This window comes from Hemicordylus capensis, chromosome 1 (genome assembly GCF_027244095.1).
Source record: "Hemicordylus capensis ecotype Gifberg chromosome 1, rHemCap1.1.pri, whole genome shotgun sequence".
Classification (NCBI taxonomy): Eukaryota; Metazoa; Chordata; class Lepidosauria; order Squamata; family Cordylidae; genus Hemicordylus; species Hemicordylus capensis.
Window position 1 is genome coordinate 226,682,168 of NC_069657.1, and position 14,122 is coordinate 226,696,289.

Here is a 14,122-nt window from a genome sequence, read left to right on the forward strand (position 1 = left end):
GACCACATACATGAGAGTTATAGATTATTACTGTTGTTTTCTAGATGTCATTGTGGTTTTGCACAATTCTTATCATAGTACATGTGTACGACAGACAACCAGCTAGGGCATCAGCACATTTAATGTCAGCATGCCAGTCACCTGCAAAAGTATGACTGCTAGCAGCAAAAGCAGTTATCTAGAGAAATTCATGGTTACTGCTTGACTTGTCTGAGTCCCCATTTCTTAAGGGTCAAATTCACACATGATATTCATTAGTGCCCCAAACTAACATCAAGTGATGACTTGCATACATGAAAGAGTTATCACAGCTCAAACACAACCGTTTTTAGTTATAGCAATTCACACAAGGTCAAGTAATGGGCATCTAGTGATGCACGCGAACGTGTGAATCAGCCACCAGGCAAGCCTTGAAGATAAATTCTTAAGAGTTTGAAAGTAACAATTCCGGCTGTTGTTGGCTTGTAGTCTTCCATTGTTTTAAAAATCAACACACACACACACCCGACAAAAAATAAAAATTACCAGAAGTGAAATTCACAGACAAGAAATACTTTAATTCAAGATTGTGTAAAATGAACATTTTTATACAGTTAAATATCTGAAAAAATGTACAGATAAAACAATCTTATTGTAGGGTCTTTAACAGTAAAATCTACCATTTAGTGCAGTTTTCCGTTTGGAGACAATGAAGCAATGAGTGCATTGACTAATTAATCTAAAACACAAACAGATTGCAATTATGAAGAAATGTGCAAACTTTCTAACATTTGGAGGGGCAGAAACAGGGTTTGTGGCCGCTCTACAAACATGCCCCACCAGTTGGCATGAGTTTCATGGCTTTGAATCACTCCATGCTGCTTGTGTGGAAAAGAGTGGTGCTTGTAGTCCCACCAATGTAAATTCATTTTTGTTTACCTACTGTAACACAGAGCTTCAGAAGATGAGCTTTTTAGGGGACAAGCTTAGTATATGAGACATGCTGATGGAACCAGTATCTTCAAAACACATTGAAATGCTACAAAAACTTTGTTTAAAGATTTTATTTAAACTGTTAAGAATCAACCGACTGCTTCATGAACAATTCCATTTTATTTCCTGATCTTCTCTCATATTTTCACATTTCTTGGTCCTGAAGAATAAGGAAAAAGCCATACCTACTTTGTATAAAGTTTCTGATTACGTCTTGGCTATGTCTAGTACTTGCTATGTATGTGTCGGGGAAAACTTTGTGGATGCACCATTTTGATTATCATGAAACACTGATGAAAACGCCTCCAAAACATGTATCTCTATAATGTGATTTTTATTTTTTAATTTAATTTAATTTAATTTATTTATTTTGGTGGTATAAAAAGGGGGGCCAAGGAGGTATAAGCCAACAAAACTGGGAGGAAAGGATGAAAATATGATTTAGGATAATTTTGGGTGTTGGAGGGTGGGAGGGTTTTTCATTGCTTAACTTCATCTTAATGAAATGAAACTTTGTAACTTATTATAGTTAGAAATTGTAACTTTGATACTGAATTCTCTTGCCTTCAACAAGCACACTGACAGAGACAGAATGCTACAGTCTGTTGGTTATATATATTTCCACTGCTAGAGCTTCCTGTTAAGCAAGTGCGATCTGCAACATTCCCCCCCCCCCCCAAAAAAAAGTTTGCTAGCACTATATAATGTTGCATTCTTAGGCTACTGTGAAGTCTATGTTTCTTGTACCAGAAAATTGCCCTTTTGACTTCTAGATCCTGCTTCCCTAATGTGTTTTGTAATTGGTTATAAAATTGTAGACTTTTGTGATTTTGCCAAAGTTGTAGCTAAATTTTTATACACTTGTCTTGATTTTCCCCCCCAGATCCACTTAAATATTTAGAAAAGTAAATTTTATTCCTTAAAAAGATAAGGAATAAAATAGTCATACTTTGCAACACTTTCTTTCACATAAACACTTGCAATCACCAGGGGAATGTATTTTGTAACATATCAATTATAAATATCGTATTTACCTTTGAAATTTTGTATATTGCTTTTCATCATTTTTTCTTGTATGTATGTTTTTGGTCACTTGACTGGTATTGTGATGTTGTGAAAAGCATTAAGCCAAGAACAATTGCCGCTCGGCGTTGGGGGAGAGTCCCGACATCCATGCTAGGATCTTTAGGAATTATATTATCTCTCCATACCATGCATAATTTTATAGACTTCTATCATGTCTCCTCTTAGTTGCCCCCCCCCTTTCTAAACTAAAAAGCCCCAGAGGTTGTTCTAGGCTTGCCTTGCCTTGTAAGAAAGGTGCTCTAGGCCCCTAAGCCTTTTGGTTGCCCTCTCCCGCAGCTTTTCCAATTCTAAAATATAGTTTTTGAGATATAGTGACCAGAACTGTACATCGTACTCCCAGTGTGGTTGCACCATAGATTTGTATGAAAGTATTATAATACTTATAATACTTGTTATAAGTATTATCAGGGTGCTGATGAAACCCAAATCTATTTCTCCTCCTCGTCCTCGTCCTCATCCTCATTATCATGAAATTTGCTGGTCAATGACTGAATAAACTTATAACTTATAACTCATCATGAAATGGCATTCACTCCCTAAACGCCTGCTTAAAATTGAGCTTCAGGGTAGAATTTCCCCAGTGTGCCTCAGTGTGCCTTGTATACATATGCATCTGTAAAACTGTGATAGTAAATAAATGCTTCAGGTCATATAGCTCCATGTTTCACTATTTCACTAAATTCACAAAACATACAAGGACATTTCTTAGCATACTATTCTTAGCATGATATGCTGACAGTCTACCATACTCTGTGAATAAACTGTGTCTTTTGAAACTCCTTTTATTCGAACTTGGACACAAATCAGTTTATTCATGGATCGCTGTAGTTTTTCGGCAGATGGCACTAGGAATACCACACAATCGTCTTGTACATTGTGTGTATTTCTTGTTTTATTTAAGCTGAACTATATCACCAATGTAGAAAAAAAACCTGATCCATACATTATGGCTGAGTTCAGAGATGGCATGAAATTGGAGTTAAATGGGGATTGGTTGGAACTCCAGTAATCGAAAATCGAATAAATAAATAAAATAAATGTCTGAATTCGTGAAACCATGTTTTTGCAGCAAAAATGATCTGCAGTTTGCCTTGACAACCTCCAAATTGAACCTTCAGTTTGCACAAAAGTTTGCCACCAAGACCACTGGTTTGGTCACTAAAGGGTTATGTCTGAGCCCAAAGGCTGCTATAATCATGGGTTTGTGCTGATTTTCAAAGTGGTGGTGGCACAAATGTGCCAGGGATTGCAGCCGCTTCATTGCTTCTGTGATTCTCACTGGTCACCTCTCTGAGCACCAGCCCCACCCCTCCTGTCACCTATCCAGCTATAGAGTTGCCCCCCAACAGGGACACCACCACATCCCACCCCCAGATTTGTCAGCCTCACAAGCAGTGTAGTCACACAAGGGCATTCCCCTCTTCCCACTTTGTCCCTTGCTCCCCCCGACCCACAACCTGGCAAGCAGGAGGGAAAGGGGACGGGGTGATAGGATGGACACTAAGTGCTTTGCTCCCCAAGGAGGAAGCAGCAATGATATATGTTCACAAGCACAAACACTCTAGGTGGCAACATAAGCAGGGCACCCCATCACAGCACTGGGAGGGGAACAAATGGCTGGTGGTGTGGTGCCTGGGATCAAGTTTAAAAAACAGCCCCAACCAGGAATTCTTGAGCAGCCAAATTCATTTTTTTTCCCCACAGAAAGGTTGGGGAAAGGGGGGCCCCAGAGTTGGCAGATCCCCTTTCCCAGCAGATCTGCATATGATGCAATGCCAGGCCAGGCCTGACTTAGGAATTTTGAATAGATTAAAAGATCCACCCACTCACCCACCCACCCCCATCTATGTGCACGGTCAGGCTCTGACATATAGAGTGTCAAAATCTCCTTTGGGTGCACAGAAAAAGGGGTGGGTGGGGTTGCAGGGATTCTTTTTGTATATTTTTTTTAACCATGGAGAGTTGGGGACCCCACACAAGCTTTGTTGGGTTAGCTCCACTCATGAGTATGTAGTCTACAGGGAGACCTAGGGGTTTCAGCTGCATGGGCCTCCCTAGTAGACTGAACCTCTAATGAGAGGCCTAGCTTACCAGCAGCAAGCTGCCAGAGGAGCAGGATTTTGGTTTGGTCTGCATGGACTGCTTTGACAGGGTGATCCCTTGCAACACCATCCTAGGTCACAGTGGAACAGATACCCCCACCCCCACCCCGGCAGCAAGGACCCTTTGCCCTTCCGCATACACATGTCCCCTCCTAGGAAGTCTTCATGTTCCCTTCACTTTCCTCAGAAACCGGGAAATTATGTCCCCCATAGACCCTCTGCAACTGGAATCGCACTTCATTAAACCATTTCATTAAAATCAGCTAATAAAGTTAAACACGTTATCTTACTTGTATTCACACTTCTTCTCCTTTGCTTTGACTTACAATGGCCCCTGTTGCAATTTGGGGGCCATTTACATTGCACCAGACGTCACAGGATGTCTGTTTGGACAACACCATATCATATGAATTAGAGAACCTTTAGCAACATCACAGCATCAATATAAGGGAGAAAGCAGTGATATGTTTATGAAATAAACATTACGGTATCCAATAGGTGGAGAAAATCTGTTGGATGAGCTTCAATTTAAGAATCAGTGATTGCTCATACGACCAACCCAACAGGGGCAGGACAGGGCTACCCCAGGTAGGGTGGGTTGTGCGCAGTGCCAGGATCACTCCCGATCCTGGCACTCCACCTCAGATAGCTCTGCTTTCATTCCCAGGCTAAAAGTGAAGTCGTAGGAGGCATATGCACTTCCTACCTCATGCCCAGGCCGTGGGGTGCTTTGGCTGCCACAACCACCATTTCCATAGAACTGGGAAGAGGGAGGGGGAGTGGCCCCGCAGTGGGAATTTCCCAAATGCACCATGCAACTCACACAGTGCATTGTGGGACTCTAGGAGGCCCAGTTCCCTCCCCCCTGCTCTTGATTCCCGTATCATTGGCCACTTGCCACCATGCCATTCTTCTGGGCATGCAAGTGGCAGAGCACTGAGGAGCCACCATTCATGTGGGGGAGGTCAGGTGGGCTCCTGCCTTCTCCCCAGACCCAGCTGATTTGGTCATGTGAATGATCTTCTAGTGTAGAGGATTTTTTGCTTCCTAGAACATTGGTCCATTCGACTGGAAGGATCTGGGTTTCCAACTCCTCATGTTGCTCGGCACATAGGAGCAATAAGTCAGACTTATCATGTGATGTATCTACGGTATATGGATATGTTTGGTTTCGGCTGGTCACCAATGCAAATGATATCTTCTAAAACTTTAGGGACCTCAGAAGCACTTAGAGCAGAGTGCCCAAATCTGGAAGTTATAGTGTGTTTCAGCTGCAGGTATTGCTACTTAGCTGTCAGGGGCAGATCATCCTGTATGCACAAAAGGCAGGAAATTGTGATCGGTGTCTAATATCTGGTCAAGAGTTAGAAGATGATTTATGGCCCCATTGTTCTCCATAAACATAATACCAGATGTTTTGACTGCAAGATTATATCAGAGGGTCATTTTGTCATGTAAGGATCAGAGTCATTATGTCAGCACAGGTAGCTCCAGTCTGTTAAAATCTGGAGCACAGTCCAATCCAGTCCAATTTGGAGCCCAATACAGGTCTGATTGATAGAGGCTATACAAGCAAACCTCAAGAGTGGACCATGCTGAAGGGTTGGGAAGATCATATTTTAATTTAAAGATCCAACTAAGCCAATTTGTTCTATGATGTTGTAAAATAGCTGAGAAATTAAGATCCCCTTCTAGGACTGGTAACTGTAAGCTATGAAGGGAAAAACTGAGATTGTATGTATGTATGTATTTAGTAAATTTGTATTCTAGCCACTACCAAAGTCTCTAGGCGGTTTACTGCATAAAACAAACCAAGAATAAAACAAACCAAGAATTTAACTGTTTAACATAAAACTAGATTTAAAAATCCATAAAAACATTATGCCATATAAAGTGTCAGAAAAGTTTGAGAAAGTGTCTGAAGGGTTTTCGGGGAATGAATAAGAGGAGACTCCTTAATACATAAATCAAACAGGGAAGAAGATTTATTTTAATTATGTTTATTGTACTCCAAATGCTGTTAGCTAAGGAGATCCATGTATCCACATCAAGTTTCATTTGAGTGACAGTTTATTTTGTTTACAAAAACATAAAACAAAATAAAACAGACATTAAAAAACGATTTAAAACCACAAGTCTAGTTAAAAGGCTTTGGTGAAAAATGTTTCTTGAAAGGCTTCTTTAACGTTGTCAGAGATGGGGAGGCTCTTATTTCAGCAGAGAGCACATTCCAGCGTCTGGAGGTGGCAACAGAGAAGGCCCGTCCCTGTGTAGCCAACACTTGGGCTAGTGGCAACAGCACTGCTCTAGGGCTGGGAGCTTGTGCTTGGCCCCATCCAGGACTTCAAGCTCTTTCCCTGTCTCCTTTGGCCCCTCCCCAGCAGCCACCCCTCATGCTAGCACAACCGAGAGGTATCACTGGGACCCGGGCAGAGGAGCCACCTTGCCAGGATTCTAAGTTTGCATCTCTTCCTCCCACACACTGCCCGTCTTTTGCACCCCATCTCCGGACCTTATTTCATTTGAATGATTTGGTTGGTGTTCTATAGTGTTCAGTCCTGCTTCTTTAAGAATGCTTTGGAAATCATCATTTTGAGTGGCATCATTTTGCAGTGATGCCATTTCTTCTCAAACTGCCAGGATGACATCAAGGGCATGGGAAACAGAAATATCTATTGAAAACAATTCCAGAATAGCATTAGCTGGATGTATCAATTTTGACATTTGTTGGGCGGGGGGTGGGTGGTGTCAAGAAGTGTGCCAGAAAATGGGTGGGTAATTTTTTAGAAGCAGTCCTTTGGCTTCAGTGCTGATGGTTGCATCACATTCAGGGTCACTATCAAAGAATTTGAAAAGTTGTACTAGTGGCTATTCACTCCTAGGTCTCCATCACAGTTTTTAGAAAGCATGTTAAAATGTGTCTTTTTACCCAGGCTTCTATTTGATTGTCTCTGCTGCTGCTCTTTTTACTCTGTAGTGCTTTTATGCTTTCATTTTAAATTTTTAATCAGATTTGTTTTATATTTTTAGCTTAATATTTTAATGGTGTCCTTTTTACAACCTTGTTTTTAAATTTTGCTGTAAACCCCCTTGGGATTGTTTTAATTAAAGGCGGTATATAACTTTAACAATTAAAAATAAATTAAAATAGTTCCTTGTAACTTCAGACAATAGCTTCTATAGATGCAAAATGCCCTATTCAACATTCTTCCAAGAGATATTTCAGTTTAATGCTACTGTATTTCACTGAAATGGCTGGCATGAATGAAATTGTCAGAGGGAAGGCGGAGCAAGCCACGGACAAGATGGTATGTTAGCTCAATCTCTCTCTCCATGTCAGCCCTTTTATCAGACCTAGCCTTGAGAGTTTGGCAGCTACATTTGTTAATTTGAAGTGATATTGGAGGGAAAATGTCCAAGAAAGAGTTAAGCAGAAAGGGAAAGGAATTAGTGCCTTCTTGGATGATTTGAAGCCAGCTGGTATCCCCCCCGCCCCCAATATCGGAGCGGAGGACCAAGATGACGAGATCCAGGAAGAAGCTCAACTGCAGTTACAAAAACAATAAGAAAAGCCTTTGGATACCTCTGGGCGAACCTTGGAATTACAATTAATTGAACATTTGATAATGCAGCTTAATAATGAACTACAAGTGGAATGGAGTAACTTGTTTACAACTGTCCGTCAAGATTTGGCAAGTATAACTGATCAAATTAATAAGCAATGTAAGGACCTTTCACTGCAAATCTCTGATATTGGACAAACAGCTAGTAATGCCTTTGATCTGGCGAATAAGAATGCCCTAGAATTATCTGCTACTCAGAAGAAAGTGGAAGAAGTATGATAAAATATGATGATTATCCAAGATCGCGATAGAAGAAATAATTTAAATATTCGGGGCATTAGTGCAAACTTGCCAAATGTGGATTTAATGAGCTATGTTATCACTAAAATGAAGAGGTGTCTTCAAACTTGCAAATTGTAGAAAGAGATCTGGAACTAGTTCATAGGATCTCATATAAACTGAGAGACGTCCTGGTGAGATTCGTTAATTCTGGCTTGAAGGACAGAGAGCTATATAAAGGACGTCAAAAAGAGGTAATCTGGGATAATGAGAAAGTACCATTTTTTCAAGATATTAATACACCAACATTGCAGCGGCATAAAGAATTCAAGCCCTTGACTGAGATTCTCTTTTCAAAAGGGATTCGATACCAATGGGGGTTTCCCTTTAAAATAATTGTCTTCAAACCTGAAGGGAAGCAAGTTATTACATCTCTGGAAGAAATGCAAAGAGAAGTAGCTGAGCTGGAAAGTCTCACAGAGAACTAAACAACTTGGCCTTGAGTTAACTGGGAAACAGAAGAATTCGTTTAAGATATGCGTCTCTGCTAAGATTTTTTTTTTTAACTGTCTCCTTTGAAACTAGGCCATTTGGAATCTATGAGAAGCAGCTGGAAGATTTGATAAATTACTATAGTAAGTGAATTTTAAAAGAGAAATGAGGAAGAAGGGAGGAGAATGCTAAGGTGATTAGCTACGCTGGTTGAATATAGGTAAGTAGTTAAATAGTCATTTGGTTATAAGGAATATTGGGCTGGAATGGAGAGAGGGCGAGCTGATGCTCCTCTCACCCCCCCCCCCACAAAAAGTTAGATAATTTATCTCTTCTGCAACAATGTTTGCTTTCGGTCTGAGTGTACCAGGGAGGGAAGAGGGGGGGAAGGGGTGACAGGAAGAGGAGGCAGTTGGAGGGAAGGGTTTTCTGGGAAGGGGGAAGCATATTTTAAAAAGGAACAGTTAAATACATTGTTTTGCATTCTATAGATAGATATACTAAAATAGAAATGGGTGATGTGAGGGGATTGGAACTATCTGGAATTTGGAAATTAAATCATTTCTAGCTGACCCCGTACAGAGCATCTGTGTGCTAGTTGGGCCCAGCTGTGTCCCCCAACATGCTGGCATGGCCGGCTTTCTGACTGGCCAGCCAGCCGACTGGCCGTCCCCGTCCCCCACCCTCTGCCTGCTTTTGGCCCCCCTCTACTTTCTCCCCCCTCCTCCCAGCGGCCAGGCCAGGGCCTGCCACCACCTCCTCCTCACTTCAGCAGTTGGGCTGGGTGAGCCAGGGCCAGCCATTCGGCTGCTGCCTCCTCCTCATGGCGGCCTTGGGCCGTCAGCCACCCTCCTCCTCAGGCCGGCGGGGCTTTGCCCACTGGTGGTCCTCCTCCCCAGTGGCCGCCCTCCTTCTCAGGCCAGCGGGGCTTTGCCCGCCAGCCATCCTCATCCCTGCCAGCTGCCTTCCTCCTCTGGCTGGAACGTTCCACCAGGCATCCCTGCGCATCCCCATGCATTCTGGCATAGAGAAATAAGTTCTTCGTTCTTGCTGACAATCTATATAATTGTCAGCAAGAACTAAGAATCAAAAATGAGTGATTACAGTACGGTTGTTTCCTTGAAAATGAGAGGTTTGGGGGATGCAATTAGAAGGGCCAGGATATCTAAACATATTAAGTCCTTTAACCCTGTTGTGGTCTTTGTTCCCAGACCCTAGCCCAAGAAGACACGGAGACATGTATATGGTGAAAAGGGCCACAACTTTATTAAAATTACAACATGGCGAACTGGAACTTTAGGTGATTAATCACCGCTAAACAACAGTGCGGGCTCCTAGGCATGAGCAAGGACCCAAAGCCCTGCACATAGCCTGCATGGGTGACACACCCTGGCTCAGGAAATAGGGCAGGAATGACCCGCCCAATCCCTTCACAGCCAACCACCCCCTTTTCAGGAAGTGATCTGGATCCTTCAAGGACTTCAACCACCCCGGACCGCAGAGCCCAAAGGCTGGTGAAGTCTTGAAGCTGGTTTCTTGGCAATCGTTCTCCCCGTGCCGCACAGGCAACAAAGGAGCGATTAACCAATCAACCTTAGAATACCCAAGGGTGCTCACCGAGATCTAACCTCAATTTCCCTTAGCCCGCACTGCTACTGCCACACAGGGAGGTTAGCCCACGCTTGACCTCCCTGCCCCATAAACCTCCAAGAACTCGGCAAGCCCCCTCCGAATATTGCTCAGGTACAAATCGCACCAAACCTCGGACAAATGAACCCCGTCGGGTCGGTACAGCTGAGGTAGGCGTGCAGCTATCCCTGGTTGGAGTACAACTTTACCTCCAGCAGCCCTAACCATATGGCCTAGGGCCGCTGAAGCCTTGCGACGGGCTTTCTCCACCCCAAGACCCGAAGACACCCCCCTCCAGACTCTACGCTGGAGCCAGTTAACCCAAAGGATGTATACCCCCGGGATCCAGCTCCGAAGAACCTTGAAATCGGATGCGGCTTGCCGAATAATTGAGAGGCCAGTTCGCCGGCCCAAGTCATTCTCACCTAAATGTAAAATTGCCACTTGAGGGGCAGGAAAACTATCTAAATGGTTCCTAACCGTGGGGAGCAGCTGGCCCCATAGCATGCCACGCATGCCCAACCAATATATAGAGGCCCTCCGGCCGAAACCCAACTGTGTGCCCCACTGCGAGGTGCTGGCCCACCTGAAGGCCTAGAAGACCAGCGAATGGCCACACACCAGGACCTGGACTGGAGCCGCCGCTCCACCAGCACCTGCAGGGAGAAACACAGAAGAGAAACCATGAGACGTTGGCCACTGTCAGCGCACATACCGCCTGACCGCCACGGACCTCCAACGCCCAATCCGCCGCACGGCATCCTCAGTCATGCCCAATCCGGAAGCAGTAGAGGCAGCCCCTATCCGGAAGAAATGAAGGGTGAGCCCAGCTGTGGGGATCCTGGCTTCCTTAAGGACCTTCCTGATCACTGTCAGAAACTGATATTGCGTCAATGGGCAGCCGCTCCCATGAAGAAACAAGCATCCCCCAGGCCGGGGACACAGTCCAATGTAATGCCTAAGGGCTGCCACCGGGCAGAGCGCAGAACCAGTAGCCTCTGCTAACTTGACCAAGTGACCCTTGCCCCTCTGATCCGTCTTAGATCGACGGAGGCACAGGTTAGCCGTACCGGCCTCAAATGTTAAGTCAGAAAGTTGGAGACAACAATCCCGTGGGGAACAGCTGCTACGCGGCAGCAACTCAGAGGGGCGAAATGCGCCAAAAAAGGCAACCAGAAGCGCTGCCCTAAAGAGGAAAACTTCCCAAGGGCTGGAGCAACAGCCGTCCAGGCGACCCAAAATGGAAGCCAACATGTCCAGCATAATCGGGCGCCTGCTATCAATCAGCGCCGGAGACATCCTGGCCCATCCCTCCAACATACGCCTGATACGTGGATCGGAGGAGGAATCCCCGACCCCCCTAACCTGAGCCTCAAAAGACAAGGCCGACAAGTAACCGCCCAAAGTAGACCCAGATCGCCCCGCTTTGTGTAGTGAGACTAAAAACTGCTGCAGGTGACCAACCGGGGCAGGCCAAGACTCTGCCAAACCTTCAGCCTTCCGGAATTGGGCAAAAGCCTCTATCTTGGCTGCGTAACTCGCCCTGGTACTAGGTGCCAGTGACGCTGCTATGGCCTGCTGGGCTTCCAATTGCCAAGCTGCCACAGGACTGCTGGCATGGGGTCCGGGAGCCGCGCTGCCTCGGGAGCTAACGCCCTGAATCTGTCTATCTGAAAACGAGACAAGGCGTCAGCGATCTCATTTTTTATCCCCGGATCATGGCAGGCCTGAAAGACTATATTCGCCCGCAGGCATTGGAGAACCAGTGCTCTGACCAAGCACATGACCCTCCGTGAGTGTGAGGTTTGGGTATTGACAATGTGCACCACGGCCTGGTTATCACACCAGAACCTCACAGAAGAGTTGGCAAACTCCCCCTCCCAGATGTGGACTGCAACCACAATGGGGAACAACTCGAGAAAAGTCATGTCCCTAACTAACCCTCGTTCGACCCACAATGCAGGCCAGGGGGCAGCACACCACCGGCCCCTAAAATAGATCCCAAACCCGGCCCCTCCAGCCGCATCCGAATGGACCTGCAAGTCGGCTTCTAAAAGCTGTTCAGACCGCCAGAGAGAGGTACCATTAAATGTGAGAAGAAAGGTTTCCCACAGGGCCAAATCGGCCCTGACTCCTTCGGAGATCCGCACACTGTGGTGCGGGGCCCGAAGGCCTACCATGAGATCGCAGAGTCTTCTCAGAAAAGCCCTACCAGGGGCAACCACCCTGCAGGCAAAATTCAGGTGACCGGCTACCACCTGCAGTTCCCTCAGGGAAGCCTTGCGGGCCTGCCCTAGGGTCCTAACCAAAGCCAGCAAGGCTTGCAACTTGTCAGGGGGCAACCTGGAGCACCCTGCTACTGAGTCAAGCTCAATGCCTAGGAAAGACAACCGGGTAGCTGGGCCTTCCGTCTTATCTTGCGCTAGAGGGACACCAAGTTCCGCTGCTAACTCCATGAAGGAGCACAGCAGGTGACAACATTCCCCAGAATTGCCCCTCCCTACAAAGACAAAGTCATAAAAAAAAATGGGCCGTTGACACAAGCCCCGCCCTCCGCCGCACTGCCCATTCTAAAAAAGTGCTAAAAGCCTCAAAGGCCGCACATGAAATCGAGCAGCCCATGGGCCATTAAGTACTATGTACTTAAGTTTGTCTTTCACAACAACCCTGTGAAGTAGGTTAGGCTGAGAGATGTGTGACTGCCTAGTTTCATGGCTGAATGGGGATTTGAACTCCGGTCTCCTCTGTCCTAGTCCAGCACTCTAACCACTACACCACGCTGGCTCTCGTGAAAAATGAAAAGGTTTGCTGGTAATAATATAGTGTTGGGGGGGGGGGCCTTTAATATTGATGCCACTAAGTCATCTAACGAGAATAAATCAAGATCTTTACAATATAAGAAACAAGTCTTACTATAATTGAACTTTCAAAGATTGATGCATAAATATGAGCTTATAGATTCTTGGCAAATGCTTGATCCCTCCGCAAAAGTTTTACCTTTTTTTCAGGAAGACACCAATCTTATTCTAGGTTGGATTATATATGGGCATCTAATACTTTTTTAACACAAATCCATTTCATAAAATTTCATAAGGGAGAAATTGGACCCATTCTTGTTTCAGATCATGCCCCAGTGATCTTTAATTCTATCTTTCTATTTATTTATTTGATACATTTCTATACCGCCCCAAACGCAATTTCTCTGGGTGGTTTATAGACGATGAAGGCAGCCAATAAAAGATTAAAACATTTCAAAAATTAAAATTAAAAAGTTAAAAATTTTAAAGCATAATTAAAACACAATTAAAACAGTATCTAATTAGAGGAGAAATTTTTATTCTTCCCGGTTTGGCGTTTTAAACCTAGATTACTTGTGGACTGGGTGTCAAAGCAACAATTGGCCTAAACATTAAGAATTTTTTTTAAAATGAAAATGATAAGGAACATACATCACTAGTAATGAAATGGGATGTGATGAAAGCTGTTATTAGAGGGGAGTGAATTGATCAGATGAGCAGGATTAAAAAAGAATCAACACAAATGCATGATAAACTAGAATTGGAGAGTAAACACTTATTGGCAATATTTCATAGAACAGGGTCTGTTAATGCCTTTAAGCAAATAGAGAAGAAAAGGAAGGTGCTCGTGGTTTTGGAAATGACAAAAATTTCTACTCAACCCATTTATTTGAAACAAAGTTATTATGAATATGATAATAAAATTACAAGATCGTTAGCCTATAAATTAAAGAAAGTTAAGGAGAAGAGGCTTATAAAAGTAATAAAGGATTATAAAGGTCGAACCATCACTAACGCTAAAGATATCAGTGATCAGTTTGTTAAGTTCCTTGAACAATTATATAATTCTCATAACCCAACACAAGGGAAAATCCATAACTACTTAGATAAGACTAGTACCATGGTATCAAATACCATGGCTAGTTTGGTTTCAAATTAGATCTATATTGATGGATAGTAGTAGTAGTAGGGGGGAGTCTGG